We start from the raw sequence: 15713 nt of genomic DNA, 5'->3' as shown, positions 1-15713 counted from the left end.
CATTTAGAAAAGCATTTCAGGAATCCACTGTTTCAACAGTTTGGCCAAGTGTTTCAATACGTGTTCTGGTGGGTTTTGTTCATTGTCAAATCCCGTGAATAAAAACAATACTTTTTCCCCCCGAGTTTTAATATTTTATAACCTACCTGTTCTCAAGATGCAAGCAGCAAAAAGTTGTATCTCCAGGAAATTTATTTTAAACACATCTAAATATCATAAATCATATGTACTTGTTTGAAATGGTCTCTGAAAAGCAGGTCATTTTGATAAATGATTATAAATACTGTGAAATCATGAGTTTTGAGGACTTTTGATTGGTTTCTGAAACATGTCAGTAAGAAAAATGAGCTGCACGCTTGTAGTCAAAACGCACTGTGTAACTGATTCATCAATATGTCTTTGCTTTTCAGTGTGGTTGTAAATGGAAACAAGAAAAAATACATAATAAAGCGTAGCTTTTCTGGAAAAAGTTCATTTTTTTGGTATCTCATATAAAAGCATCACCCATAAGAAAACAACAATAACAAAAACTCTGTAGATTTTATAAATGAAACATTTCAAAACCCGATGAATAACACACACTTTTAGGAGAAAAACCCTCAAGACTGATTGCTTATCAAATGATAGGCTTACTAGTGAGCTACTTGCTGAATTGTTTTAATAGATGAAAACTCGCAAGAAATTCGCTTTTGTTCTCAGGAAATATAATCAGGAACTTTTCTAAGACTAAAATTTTGAAAGATTCTTTTGCTGATACATTTTCAAAATTCTTTGCCCCTAGCCAAAGAAGAACTTCGTGTAGACAAAAAGAAAAAAAAACCTATGTATGACTCCTAGTTATGCATTTCTGTCTGTTTGTATAAATGATTCAGGCGGATTTACACTTCTCCTTCTCTCCTTCTCCCCCTCCTCGTCAACCCACCCTTTTAGAAACTCTGGTGGGCCAATCCTGATCTTCATGGGATCACAAATGTTTTTGTGAGAAGGTCCATTGACTCCAGTGAAACCACTGAAGTGCTCAAGGTTTTTTAAGCAATCAGAGCTTAATTCTTTTACATGGGCATTGAAGAATAATGCTTTATAATTCTTGTAGATATTAACTGATAAAATGTTCGGATTGCCTGATTGTTTGAAAATTGCCGATTGGGCATTTTATATACACATTGAATTTAAACTACATTGGTTTAAACATCCTAGGATAAAATTTGTCCTAACATATCTAGTATGACTTCTGTAGTATTTTCTAATGTAAGTAATCAGATTGAGATTTTCATGTTTTTTGCCATTTTTAGACGTGCCAGCTGTTTAAGAAATGTTTTTTAATTGAGCCTATTAATCTGCATATTGTTTGCCGTGTGGAAATACACGTTCTTTAGTGATGCAATGACTTCATATGCTCTATCTCAATTCCTCAAGAGTAGGATTGAGCTCTGTGTCTTGAAATTTGAGGGCAGGTAACATTATCTTTGCTTCTGTCTGCTGATGCCCTAATATTGCTCACTGGGTTATTGCTTTCAAAGACACTGTTACTTGGCAGTATGAATAGTCGCCGTAGCATGTTTCTCTCCGTAGCAAAATGTACTCTACCAAGCCGTTTTGTAAGTCTCCACAAAGGAAGCAAAATAAATCTGGTTTCATCTGCTAGACTGAGCAAAGTTTAAACCCATCAGTAAAACGTAGTTATGGTGGGGTAGGATTCAACCCTTACTTTTGCTATGCTACCCTGTGTCCTTGTTCTAATATACTTAAGAATGCAACTTGAAAGGATGCAAAAGGAAAGTCATATTTTTTAAATATAAATACTTGCATATGTCGCTAATAAGGTTTCTAACTGCAATAGTGTGGTGTTAGAGAATTTTGATAAACAGTGCTTGAGGCTACTTCATTACATCAGTGCACAGCTGGGCACTGAACCCAGTCCTATGATCTGTCTCGAGCCTGTGCCCTGTCCTTTTATGACTGTTTGCCCAACTTATATAATGGCCATAGCAGTGCTTTCCTTCCATTTGGAAAGTACTGTAAACTTTTATGAAACGAAAAGCTTTGTGTGCGTGTGTGTGCGTACATGCTTTTTATTTTTAGTAGGCTTTAAAGACTTACAGATCTGCATCACAATTTCTCTAGTACTGCTATTTGCAGAGTACGAGCAAGATGGTGCACAGCCACCCCGCAGAAAAAGCCTTCCTCCTGCTACTCAGCAGGGCAATTGCATCACCTTTACCAGCATGAGCTGTGTGACTGCACACACGGCTAGAAGTCATTTGACTTCTGTGGTGAGTGTCTGGGGTCTTCCATGAGCACGTAGATGCTTTTCTATTGTATTTAATGAAAACCTGAATTCAAAAATAGCCTGATGTAATTGTGCTGGGTACATGCAGTCTAGTCCTAGATTTTAAGTATTTGAATCAGTGAAAAGAAAGTTACTGAAATAAATGGTTTATAAACACACAAACTAGGGGAAGTTTCACCAGGAAGATACGGATGACAAAACTCCTACTGATTTTTGTTAGGACCACCAGATTTTAAGTTGTGAGTTCTTACTCTAAATGTAGCTTAGCTTGGGAGAAGGAGATAGACCAGTTAGCCATAGTGGTGCTTAAGGTTTTTTGTTATACGCTGTCTTGAATTCTTCCAACGACAAATACGGAGAAGGAATGCTTGTTTAAAAAACCACTGCTACCATTGGTCTTGGCTTTCTAGCATGTGTTGTCCTTGTTATTTATTAATACATATTACAAAATCTATGTCCTTTGATAAGTTTACCTACACCATAGCCATTAAAAATAATATTTAACAGACAATAGTATAAATCACAATGATGTTATTTGTTTTACTCTGCAAATTTTATACATGCATCTGTAACTTCACTAGTGCAGAGTTCCATCACTGCATCCTAACATTCAATGAATGAGTCAAAGTGAAAAAAACCACATTAAAAAAGGGGGATATAGTAGTGGACAGTGCACTGTAATGCATGAAAGTTTTCTTCTGAAGTCTTCTATTAAACACTATAAATAGCCTACTTAGGTTGTCAAAACTGTCCTTGCTAACATCAGTAATATTAAAGATGTAATGTTCATTGTAGATTAGAAAGGATATATTTTTTTCAAGATCTTGGTCCTTTAGAAGATACTAAGGCACCCCCTATTCAGAGTGTGAGTTGATTTTCTATATGGAGTTGTAAATTTTTACAAATAGTTTTGGGGATAGGTCACTTGACTGGAATTTGTACATATTAATAAATATACATAAGATTATATGCCAAAAGAGAAATCTATAATAATATTTGGAAATTTACTACTGAATATTTTATTGTTCAATGATGGATGCAATCACTGAATGCTGTGCATTCTGAAATCCCTGGAGCTTCTTACTCAATGCAATGGAAAAAAGTGGTCTAAACTTTGTATTGAATATTACCTGTGCTGAACAAACCTCACAAGAAAACATATATGAGAAGTTAATAGTCATGTGAAAGAAAGTCATATTGTACTTGATTCTATGTTTTCTTTTGTTTTTCCCTAATAAATGAAACAAAATAATTGACGAAACCAAAGAAGCAAGTCTCAAAGCAATGAGTCAAATCTTTAATTTATGATAGAAAAGAATAGTTTTACTAAACCAATAAAATCCAGTGGGCTATGAAAATCCAGTAGATTTTTCTCTTCTTTCTTTCTCTTGCTCTCTTTTTCTTTCTCTCTCTTTTTTTTCTCTCTCTTTCTCTCTCTATTGCGCTCTTTCTTTTGCTCTTTCACTCTTCTTCTCCTCTCCTCTCCTCTCCTCTCCTCTCCTCTCCTCTCCTCTCCTCTCCTCTCCTCTCCTCTCCTCTCCTCTCCTCTCCTCTCCTCTCCTCTCCTCTCCTCTCCTCTCCTCTCCTCTCCTCTCCTCCTCTCCTTTTTCTTTCCTTCTCTTCTTCTGTTTTCCTCTCCTTTGCTACTTCTTGGACTAAAGAAAAACTAGTTGAGTGAACATTATTTTATAACAAATAGGATATGAAAAACTAAAACTGAAACAGATTATTGCAATATTTTAAAAGTCCTTCTTTCTTCTGCATTCTCTCAGATCTCTAACTGCTATTTCTTATTTTCAGCAAGTAAGTCTGGACAAATGCTGCCTTACATAAACTGTTAGATGCACTTCAGTATCCTCTGCCACTATTGTGAGTTTTAATTCTTAGACTGTGATCTTACAATGATTGTAGCATGCATTTAATTTTGTATGTTGGGAGATGAGTGAAACCTCGGGAAGCTGAAGTTAAAACTAGCTATTGAGTGGAGCCAGGACTTCACAGCTGAAGTAGTCATGAAGTAGTACTTTGATATGAACACTGCCGAAGTTAAGTGTATGTTTACACATTTTGGTGAATTGAGGGCATTAGTCACTTAAATTTACCAAGCGGAAAAAACTGTTTCCCACTTTGGTCCTCCTAAAAATAGATACTAAAAAAATCTGTTGGACATATGTGGGCTGACAATATAGCTCTGAAGAGAGTTGAATGAACTGTGGGGTTTTCTACCTGCCAAGCAAAAAATGGCATATTCTAGATGCATGCAATATATCCTGCATATATCCTGCATACGGACCTCTTTGGCAGGGGGTGTTTTGACATGGTGGGTGAGGGTCCTCAGGCACATTGGTCTCAATAGCTTTTCAAGCCTTTCATTTTCTTTCATCTGGTGGAGAGTACCAGAACGCTGTAGGCTTCATAGAATATCTGGACAACTAAAAAACTACTCATTAAAATGTTCTTATTACTGTAGAAAGAAAGGTAGGAACAGTGACTAGATGTCTCCCAAATTTGTGAAAACATCAGTTTGGTTTACAGAAGAGAAAAAGAATTTAAGTCAGATGTGTCGATAAACTAAACGACAACATAGTTTGCAAGGCTTTGGTACACTGAATTACTAAAAATGGTGCGAATAGAAGCCTGGGCAGCTACGGCGATGTTGACCCCTCAAAGATTTCTTGTAAAACTGTGCTTAGAATGCCAAATAGTATTTTCAGCCAGAAGAAAGCAGCAGTACAATTGGGGCTTAAGCACATTCACGCCTTTCAAAAGTTATATTTTCAGAGCTAGACATTAAAACCTAGTAAAAGTCTGCAATTCATACCAGCCTAATGTAGGGCTTAGGAAGAGCTGAGAATGTTACAAGTTCTTTGCAGTTTGGTTTGCTGGACTCAGAATTTACATAGTAATATCAAGTTGGTTTTTTTTTAACTCCTGTTTCTATATTCTTATTTTGGGAGTACCACAATGACCTCAAGCTGCAGCTGTGTCTTAAGTTCTTTGCGTTCCTGAGGACATTAGAACAATACACACTAATGGTCTCACTCCTGGCTCCCTCTCCCTCCCTCCCTCTCTCTCTCCCTATTTCTTTTTTTACACAAGTTTATTTCTGAAGGACTGTGTGACTATATAGCCTTTTGATTTCCATTCATCCACGCAAAATGAGCACTCTCTTAATTTTGAAACAAAAAATACGAGCCTCTACCTTAATCAGATTTCCATTAGATGTAATCTACAATAACTTAAGAATTGCAGTGACCTGCTAAATAAGGTAATGTTAATTCTATTAGGCAATGCAAGATGAAAGAGTTATGAGTCAGATAAAAATAGAAGGCTTCATTAGCAGTTGTTCATGGGGCATCTTGAATCTGCAGAATTATCTCTTTTTTGATATTATTAGCACTTTAATTTACATTATTTTAACAGCTTATTGGGTCAATAAAGAGAGTGATAATTCTGTCCGTATTATTTGTTTTTTATGAAATAATATATTGATAATAAAAATGGCAAATGCAACGTCTTAAACTCTAAATTTAAAAAAAATTATGTGAACATGCACAGGAAAAAAGCTGGAAACAAGAGTGCAAACAATTTTGATTGCTCTATATTATGAAGAAACATTCTGGTGAACGTTCTTATTGCCTTAGTTTTGCATTTTAATTTTTGCTTCACTCATTCTGATGCCTTTGCTTTTACACTTCAATACATTGCTACAACTTTATGAGGCAAACATCTTTATTACTTTAATATGAGGGTATGTACAGAAATATAACAGTATTCAAACCCTATAAACCTATCTTTATTTAACTGGTTCCAAATTGAAATGTAGACAAAGACAGGAGGTGCTAGTTGAGTTTGCAGTCTGCTGGCATGAGAAATACCAGAGATTTCAGATTTTTGTATTTGCAGACATATTGGGAATGCTTTGCCACACATGACACCCAAAAAACCACCTTTTTTTGGATAGAGGTTATGTGTTTCAAGAACAGTGGCTAAAAATGTCCAGCCATTCTAAAGTATGTTTGCTGAAATATAACTCAGAGAATGACCCAGTCCTTCAAAGCTCTTGGAAAAGCCATTTCCTTTGCTCCTGCAGTAGTCACAGCTTTGCCAGTCTGTTACTCTAATTCTGACACAGCTTAGGTTACTGTGGAATTAACAGTATAATGTTGACAAAGTTAGGCACAAACATGCCACTTACTGCCCTCTTGTTGATTCCTTCAGTTTGATGCTGTGCGGCTAAGAAATGTTTGTTGTTCCATCACGTATGGACAGATACTCTGAAAATGTAATTTATGGAGGCTCTGGTTTACCTTGTGTATTTCCAGCATGTTTCCACAGCTAATTGATAGTCTTAATTCACACACAGACTGAAAGATGCATCTATCTTACTCGGGAAACATTTCGTTGGGTTTCTTTGTAAAGACTGGAAAGCTTGATGTTACCCATATAGTGGAGTCTGGCTGCATCTTATTGCTGGCCTGTTAATTAAAAGCACTTTGTTAACCTAACAGCAGAGTCTTACTACAAAAAGCAGACCTGAAATCTACAATGAGAATGAAATGCAAGAAGTACTGCTCCTATCTGAGGTGCTAATACAAACCTGCATGGAGCCTTTCTAGTTCAGAAGATATTTGGAGGGGAGGACATATTCCCTAAATACCTCTGGAAGAGTATTTCTGTGAGTTTTGGAACTGAAACAAGTCTAGGGAATATGTGCATCCTCTTGGACAACAAGCACATAAAGGAGGTCTCAGTCAGCCTTTGCACCTTCCCTGCCATGTCATTTAATGGCTCATATATCTCTGCTCTCCATAAAGCCGAACTCTTGGTGGTAAAGGTCGGTTTCTTTACAAAAGCAGACAGCATTTCCTTTCCTTCCAGGGCAAGAATGCACAGATGTAGGAAAAAAATGCTCACAGAAGAGACCTAGGGTGAGCGCAAAGCATCTTTCACAGGCATAAAAAAACCTTTGTCCTTGGTTTCCCCAGTGCAAGGCCATGCTTTTTCTGACCAGGTTGAGAGCTGTGATTTAGAAGAACTTATTTTGCTGTGAGACTTTGCAAGTTGTTTTTTTGGTCTTCTCTATTTCCAACCTGTTTTCAGATTGTTTTGCAAATGACTTTTACACCACTTAGCAGAAATTAAATCCTCTTTTTTCTGCCCCTAGTCTTCTCCTGGCTCTTATTTTAAGCCTCCCAAAACCAAAGCTGATGAAATGATCATACCTTTCAATCACATCTTTTTGAAATTTCCTTTCTAGTATCATCTGGTTCCACCTGATCATTCTTCTTCATCATTCTTCTGGTTCCACCTTATATTCTCAGAGTTAAATTAATTTCACTGCAAGGCATTGCCCAGTGCCTCAGTCAGTATTTTAGATCCTTTCTTACCTACCTCAATATTTTCTCCATGCTGTCTTAACCGTGTTCTTCCTTTTTCCATTCACACTTTTCTCTGTCTTCAGTATGGCTCACATACATGCCAGAAACATCTAAAACCAATATTCTGTCATTACCCATTGTCACCAAGCTATCATCTCTTTTACTGTGAACTTCTTTTTGGTAACTGTCAGTCCGTCCTGACTCTTCTATGGACTTATGGTCTGTAAGAAAAGTGTGCAAGACAGGAAGCAAACACAAAAAAAGGAAAAAATAAAGAACAAAAAAAGGTCCTTCATATGCCCTCTCTTCTCTAGAGGTTTTTACTCCAAAAGGGTGTGCACCACAGAGAAGATTCTGGGAATAGCTATAGCAAAAATCAAGCATGACCCAGACCTGACAGTACTGACATCTAGTAACAAATAACAGTGATGTACCCAGTGTTGAGCAGAGCTGTGTGTAAAAACGAAGTACTTGAAACTAAGCCAAATGTGTGAAAAAAAATTAACTTTCTTAAAATGCACTCTTTTAACTTCAAGAATTTAGGTAATTACTTGTGGCAGAAGGAATGTGGTTCAAAGACAGTAAAGTCTCATTTTGAAGGGGCCTGTAAGATCTTTAAATAGCATTGGCAAATTGTTCTTTTACTCCAGTTTTCTGTAAGAAGAATTTTGAAAACAGTAAAATATTTTTATGTGATTCCATTTCACTGATATAATAGACACGAACATATATCTCGTGTGTGTGTGTATATGCATATATATATATATATATAAATATAAAATCTAAAATTAAAGTAGATAGGGACCTGGATAATCCATGTGATTTGACTGGTTCAGCATTTGGTTATAATGTGTTATTTTATTTCTAAATATGTTTTAAAACCAGTTTGGGAAGGAGGAGGAAGCTTTAGGAAGGGAGAGAAAAGTTCTGATGATACCTTTTGAATGCATGGGCTTGGCAATATTTCAGTTATTTTCAATGTCTAGAGTTTTTCAGGGTAATATCAGCAAATAGAATCCATGGTAGAATTACAGAATATCAAATCTAAACTCTGGAGACATAAATTCACATGAGGATCAGCTCACAGGATTGGCTGCTTTAGGGCTAGTCTCCAGTGGACTTTTTTCCATATTAAAAAAATCAACATACAGTTTGGCACAACCTTCAGGCTCAGTGAAGAGAGTTTTATTCCAATACCAAAGTAGACAAAACCAGTAGTTGCCAGAATTGAGGTGCATTTGCAGAGTGGGACGGAGACAGTTTACAGCTTTTGTCTCAACTCTTCCCTTGCTAGGAGTAAATCTGTTTGGGATTTTGGTAAGAGCTCTATCAACTTTTTAGAGGAGGAAGGGAGGAGATGCTAACAAACCTATAAGTATGTTTTGTCGGTAACTCACATTTCTGGAGCACACATAAGAATCTAACTATTTGAGAAGACTTAAAAAAAAAAGACCTTCTGGTCAAAATTTAGGGGAAAAAATAGAAAAGTTATAGACTTCTGACAGTGATGGAGTCCTTCTCCCTTCCCCCACCTCTCATCAGCAGGCTGATGTTTCCAGCAACTTCAAAAACAGAAGACTTCTCTGTAATCCTAAATGTGCATAAGGAACAGATTAAAGTCCTGATTTGTGAAAAAAATTGAGCATATGCTTAAGAGCCATTGACTTCAATGAGAGTTAAATATGTCCTCACACACGCTTCTTGAACTAGAGACTAATAAGGATATTAAAAAGGATCAAGAGGCTGCTCCTCTTCAGGATATGCGGCAAAACTGCCATAGCTGAAAAGTATTTTGGTCATAATCATACTGACTCTCATCACCCCTCATCTCACCTCACTTCCAGTCTACACAGAAGAGTAAAAACCCTTCTCTCCATCTCTTCCCCTCTCTTTTCCTCTTTCTCCATGCTGGTCTATGCCAGGCTAAGCTTAGTCTGGTTCCAAAGAGGAATTACAGACTCTGCAGTGTCCATTAGTGATGACATTATTCCCAGTGTAATGAATGTGGATGATGGTCAGATAATACAGTGGACAGTGGTTGAACAACCCCCCTGAGAGAATTAATTATAAGATAATTAATTACATTTCTGTATGGCTTATTTATCTAGAGGAATCTTATGTATAGGGAAAAAGGTACCCCCTGCCAAAAAGCAATCCATATTAATATTCTTTTATTAGACGAATGACAGATAGAGTGAAATAGTGATGACTAAAAAGCTTGAGTGCGGGTTGATCCCTTTCAATTCAGTATGACAAAATGGGTTATATATATGGTTTTTGAGTGTGGTACTCATTTATTAAATGCTCATTTGGATTTTAAAAAAATGGCTTGCCTTCATTAGCCATTTCGGGAATCAGACTCCATGGTGTAATAAATCTCAGTTGCAGGAATTTTGGCCTGCTACTCATCTTAAAAAACTCTGAATTTTCTTTTTCAGAGCCTTGTCTCAGACTCTACTGCAGTCCTCAGTAACTTATCCCTTCTCTCTGTTATCCAGATTTAAAAGGCATTCTTATAGACAGGAGTAGCCAGTTTGGGGAGTATTTGTTTTCTTCAAGTCACTAATTCCAAATTTTTTTGTTTATTTTTCTTAATAAAAACTCTTAATACAACTGAAGCTCAGAGTTAACTTTGGTGTAATGGCCATTTAGCATAGTATCATTTAGAGGACATAATATTTGCAAGAATTATAGAGCAGTAGAAACTTTGAACCTAGTTTGGAAAAGAAAAACTGATGAGAAGGGTTCTTATTCAGTAAAGGAAAAGCTGAAAATCAACTGTATGTTTTTTTCTACACATTCTATTTTATTAAATTAACTCATGTAAATTAGCAAAGACGTTTTCTGCTAACTATGCTTATGTACTTCTTGAAGAAAAGTTCTTCTTGCTTTAGTCAGAAGAAAACCCAGATTTCCACTCATACTTTTCTGTGTTCACTGTATGTTTTGCTGCTGTATGTGCTGTAAAAATAAAGTGAGATACTCAGGTGTTATTTCCTTTTGTCCAGTCATGAACTTGCTTGAAAGTGTTGAATATTTCAGTATTCTCTGTAACAGGCCTGCAAAATTTCTTGTTTTTTAATCAGAGATTTTCTTAATATGTTTGAATTCACACTTTTCTGCAGACCAGGTTTCCCACAGGGGGAAGAGGACTGGAAATGGACTATTAGTCCCCCAGGGTTAGTATCAGGTAATGCTGTGCATTTCCTGTGTGATCCATTTGTGTTGCAGAGGTGTGGAACTACCATTATGCCTGTCTGTCTTAATAGTTGCCCCCTAACATTTAAATACATTCTTATGATTATTTAGTACAGATTTAAAACATCCCAGGATGTATCAGGGTCCAGGCAGAATGATGTATCCTCGCCGCTTGAAGAGCATTGCAGCTCTTGTATCATGATCCATGCCACTGTAGGTTGGACATAGTTGTCTTGAGCAGCAGGAATTCTGTGTGTTTGAAACTTCTCTTAGCAGGGTGTGCTGATGCACATATCGACTTACATTCTATTTCCACACCATGATATGATCTCCTTTTTGTTTTCTTGTAAAATTAACTTGGTATTTTTTTATTGTTTTTGCTGCTATGTTTTGTTTTAGGCTGATTTTCAGTCTGTTACATCTTCAAATCCGTGAGTTAATATTTGACTACCTTTGGATAGCTAAGTAAGATGGATTAATGTATTTTTAACATTAAACAAAAAGATTTTGTTATAAAATATATAGTTTTGAAAGGTACAGTTTTACAATGACTCTATGCATGATTTATGCCAGCTACAAATAAAAATAAAATACAGTAAATAGTCCCTAACTGGGTATTCTGCAAAGTTAGTGTTTTATTCATCTAACCATACTAAGGAATTTAAAAGCTGGGAAAACTGGCATTAAACTTAAAGGGCAGTGGAAAGTTAGTAGCCTAAACATTTGTTTTGATTCATACAGAAGGAAAGAATTTGGACCAGATGCTTGAAAGAGCTCAGAACCCAGAAGCCCCCATTGTTCTTCATTTAGGTGCCTAAATGGTAACAGTTGGGTGTGCAGTTTTCTTGAAAGCTGATACTTTTGTGTTGAGGCAGCTTTTAGGTTTTAGCCTATCTCTTCTTGGCTATAGAACTTAACTGTCAACATTATATTCCAGAATTGTCCCACATCTATTTCTTTAAGCATTTGCTTATTGTTAGGAGGTCTATTGTTAATATTGGAAGGCTGCAACCCCTTCAGCACGTTCTGAATTTTAAAAATACATGTCCCTCATATTGCTTTCATCCTGGAGACATTCATTCTCTGCATCTAATACTTTGGTAACACCTTTGCAAGAAGTTCAAGCAGAGTGTAGACTCTTAAAATGCTGTATATTCATATGCTTTTGGTTGCTTTAGGCTGTCTATCCTGTAAAATACAAAATATTTTAGAAGAAGCAGGGCTTTGCACTTATTTCCATGAAGTGAGCTTCCAGTCCTAGAAAAGTTCTCAACTGAGCCTAGTGTTTAAATGTTTGCATCATCAGTGTGCTTATACTTTACGGTTGATAAGATATCGATGACCATGAAATACATAATAGCAGGATTGGGTTAAATTAAGATCAAGCAAAATATCTACTGTGCCTTCTTATAGTTAAGAAAAAGATAGTAAAGATTAGTTCTTATTTTCACCTAAGTTCTGTGTGCACACACTCACACACACACACAGTAAAAGTACCATTTGAAATTTTTCTGTGCTGTAGGGTGTTTAAGATGTTGTCTATGATTCAAAAGCACTTTTGGGCTTCATTCTTTGGTTATAAAGTTTTAAAATTTAGAAATAATTACTAGAAGGGTGAGGCTATTAGTACGCTTAAAAGATGAAGACTAAATTTTAATAAAAACAACCCTCAAAATACCCTTCAACCCAAAAGTAGAGCAGATAGGTCGCTTTGAACTAAGACAGTGTCAGGAAATCAAGGAGAAGTTTAGTTTCCAAAAACTTAGCATTATGACTTTGCCAGGCAAACTGCCTCTGCAGAGAAGCAAGTACATTACTTTGGGCAAATCTCCATGACTATGCTCCCTACAGGAATCCCTGTGTAGATCTTCTAGTTTCATTTCCTTCAATAATCTTGACACAGCGCTGTAGTTACTCCATACCTCAGATCTTCAGTATATATAGAAGACAAAACCAGCTTAAATTTCCTTGTGTATAAACAGAAATAAAACATTCAGGATGTCAAACTAGACTGGGGAATAGGAGGACTCAAACTGCAATGACAATGCCAGTCACTAAAAGCTGGATAATTTACCTGTCAAGGTATTTTTGAGCAGGTGTGTGTCTCCAAAGAATAAATAGCACTCTTTATTTTATCATCTTAAATAGAGGCATTTTTAACATTTTGATGATTTTTTGAGCCAATTATTGGCAGATGTGCTTTAGTGAACCATATGTCTTGAGGTGATGTACAGATATATTTCTCTGCCTCAACAAATATTCCAGCTTCTTTCCAAATGGTGTGTTTGTTTGGCTGATGCACGACCTCAGCAAGCTATTTTTCTGAAATTGAATCCAGATCAAGTGGAATGCCCTGCTGGTTGTGTCTCAGTGCTTGCTTTTGACCAATGTTCTTCACCCTAACAGAGAACCAGCAGTTGTCTGGTTATCTGGGATTTTCAAAACAAGCTCCTGTGTGTTATTCATAAATCTGTTTTGCCTTCTTTGACAGATGCAATTACCGCAACCAGTTATCATTGGAAGACTATAGCAACATAAGTCTGGTAGTATCATTTTCAACAATATTTTAATTACTTTCTTTTTCACATTGAAATTATGCAATCCTTGGCATAATTCTTCATGCACTGCAAACTTACCAGTTGCTGAAACTCCTTTTTCTCTCGTACTGTGTTTGATCAACTATATCATACGACTTAATATTGAGTCTCAATAACTTTCATATCAAGTTTCATATTTAATTGCTCCAATGTAAATTTCTCACCCACTAGGAGCTATTATGAATTGCCAAATGGTTAATTGTCTCTCCAGAAATAAGAAATTCTCTTCTATCTTGAGATATAACAGGAAGAAGCTGGGCACCCACTTTTTTCTTGCCTGTCACTGTCTGACTCATTGCCAGGAGATATTCAACAGTCTGCTTTCTTTTGCTGCATTTTCAAGCCTAAATGTAGGCCATCAACATACCTGGATATGTTTCACTACAGTGGTTATTACATTTCTGTACAGAGCTCTCGGAAATTGTGTGAAAGGTGTAATATAAATGTACAGATTACAGTGGAGTGGATTAAATAGGACTGGACTCCTGGAATGCACATCACCCCTTACTATGAGTTCTCACAGTGTGGTTAGAGCCAGCCTGTGCTTCATGAAATTTTTTTTGTGATGTCCATTTAACCAATAAATCTGTCATCACTGACTGGTCTCCATTTCCTCTGAAATAAACAAATCACTATAAGGTTCTTTGAAGAAGCAGACTGCCAGGAAACACAAAAGTCACTTTTGCTTCATCCACGGAGATAAAGTAGTTAGAAAGTGGAAATGAGCTGCAACTGAAGGAGCCTCAGTGTTCTCACACCTGCTAGAAAGTACAGTAGATTTCCACAGAGCAGGAATTCAAACAAACCTCAGATCACTGTGTTCAGTGAAAGTAAGCTTGCCTAGCCAAGAAATGAATTGCAGGCCCTTGGAAACTACTTAAAGCAAGCCAGTTTCACAGGGACAGAGGAAATTTGAAAGAGTCCAGGAAACTCTTCTAGGTCTGTGATATCCATTGCATTAGCTGTTGTTTTCCTGGTCCATATTTCTGACTTCCACACTTCTCAGGCTCCATTTTTCAACTAGATGGTCCTCTGCTTGCTGCACTTCATGTTTCATTCCACAGGTCACCCCTCTGGGCCTTGACTGCCTTTAGTGCCAAGTGTTCTCATGTGTAAGTTTGCATCTGCTTTTTCTTTACTCTTGAGCTGGAATTTATTTCATTGCAGTCTCTGTTCCCAACAACCTATGGCTTAAGTGTTATCTTCTACCTCTTTTCAATGTGAAAAATTAGTCTTGGAAAGCTAGTAAAGTCTTTAAATCGATCTAGTTGTTTGCTGGTGGTCTATTTCTGCTGAAAAATGCTGTGGAAGTTAGGCTTCTGATAGGCAAGTATGTTCATTATGAAGGGAAAAAAGTATTGATTTTTGCTTCTGTAACTCATTTTTAGGTTAACTTAACTAGCACAGTTTACTTCTTTATAAAATTTAAGAAAAAAGCTGCTGTTAAAAGTTTGCAGTTACTTTCAGCAAAGTAGCTTTAAGCTTTCTTGCCAATAGAAAAACTGACTTTAATTGTACAAATGTCTGTGACTATAAAAATACAAGAAGCTTCTAATTAAAGGTGAAATCATGGAAGGAAAAATCACTAATAGAAGAAAGCCAACATTTTCAGGAAAATCTAATGAATCTTTGTTAGGAGTAGACCCCTGGCGTAGCAGAAGCTAAGAATTTTTAAATGGGACAGTTTTACAATGTAGTTTATAAATAGCATTGAAAAACATTTCACATTTCTTTATCCATTCAATTTTTCTAAATAATTTAAATCTTGTTAAGAGTTTTGACATCAGTATTTCCAGTGATTTTTTTTCTTCTTTGGAATACTGTTATTGTTGGAAAGCAGTGTTATTATATGCTCAGTTAAAGTTCTATCTTGGATTTGGATTCACAGCCAGTATATTTTTTTTTCTGCTGTTAGTCCCATAAATAATATATTACATTTGCTCTTATATGAACAAATCCTTTTAAACTAATTATTTTCCTTTTAAACTACTTATTTTTCCACTCTGTTTTTTATTGCAAGCAAACTTAATGCCTCACATTTTGAACTCACAGTACAGTAAAAACTACTATTGTAATTACTTCAGGTATAACCACAGGCTTCACTTCTATGCTGTCCAAAGCTTATTCTAACCCCTGTATTCGATTGCTTTCTGATGCTCTTAGTATATAATGATTTTTGTAAGTTAATATGGCCTTTAAAAAAAAGTTACAAAAACGTGACTTAAGGAGCCATTCCAGAATCTGTCC

The 15713-nt window shown here is 36.2% G+C and overlaps 1 protein-coding gene across 1 annotated transcript in view; it reads left to right on the top strand.

Moving 5' to 3' along the window:
• MEOX2 (mesenchyme homeobox 2) overlaps positions 1-15713 on the top strand; it is a 52355-nt gene that overhangs the window by 4681 nt on the left and 31961 nt on the right. The gene's annotated exons all lie outside the window — the stretch shown is intronic.

This window comes from Motacilla alba, chromosome 2 (assembly GCF_015832195.1).
Source record: "Motacilla alba alba isolate MOTALB_02 chromosome 2, Motacilla_alba_V1.0_pri, whole genome shotgun sequence".
Classification (NCBI taxonomy): Eukaryota; Metazoa; Chordata; class Aves; order Passeriformes; family Motacillidae; genus Motacilla; species Motacilla alba.
Note: the sequence above shows the minus strand (reverse complement) of the source record. Positions and strands in the feature narration are given on the sequence as shown.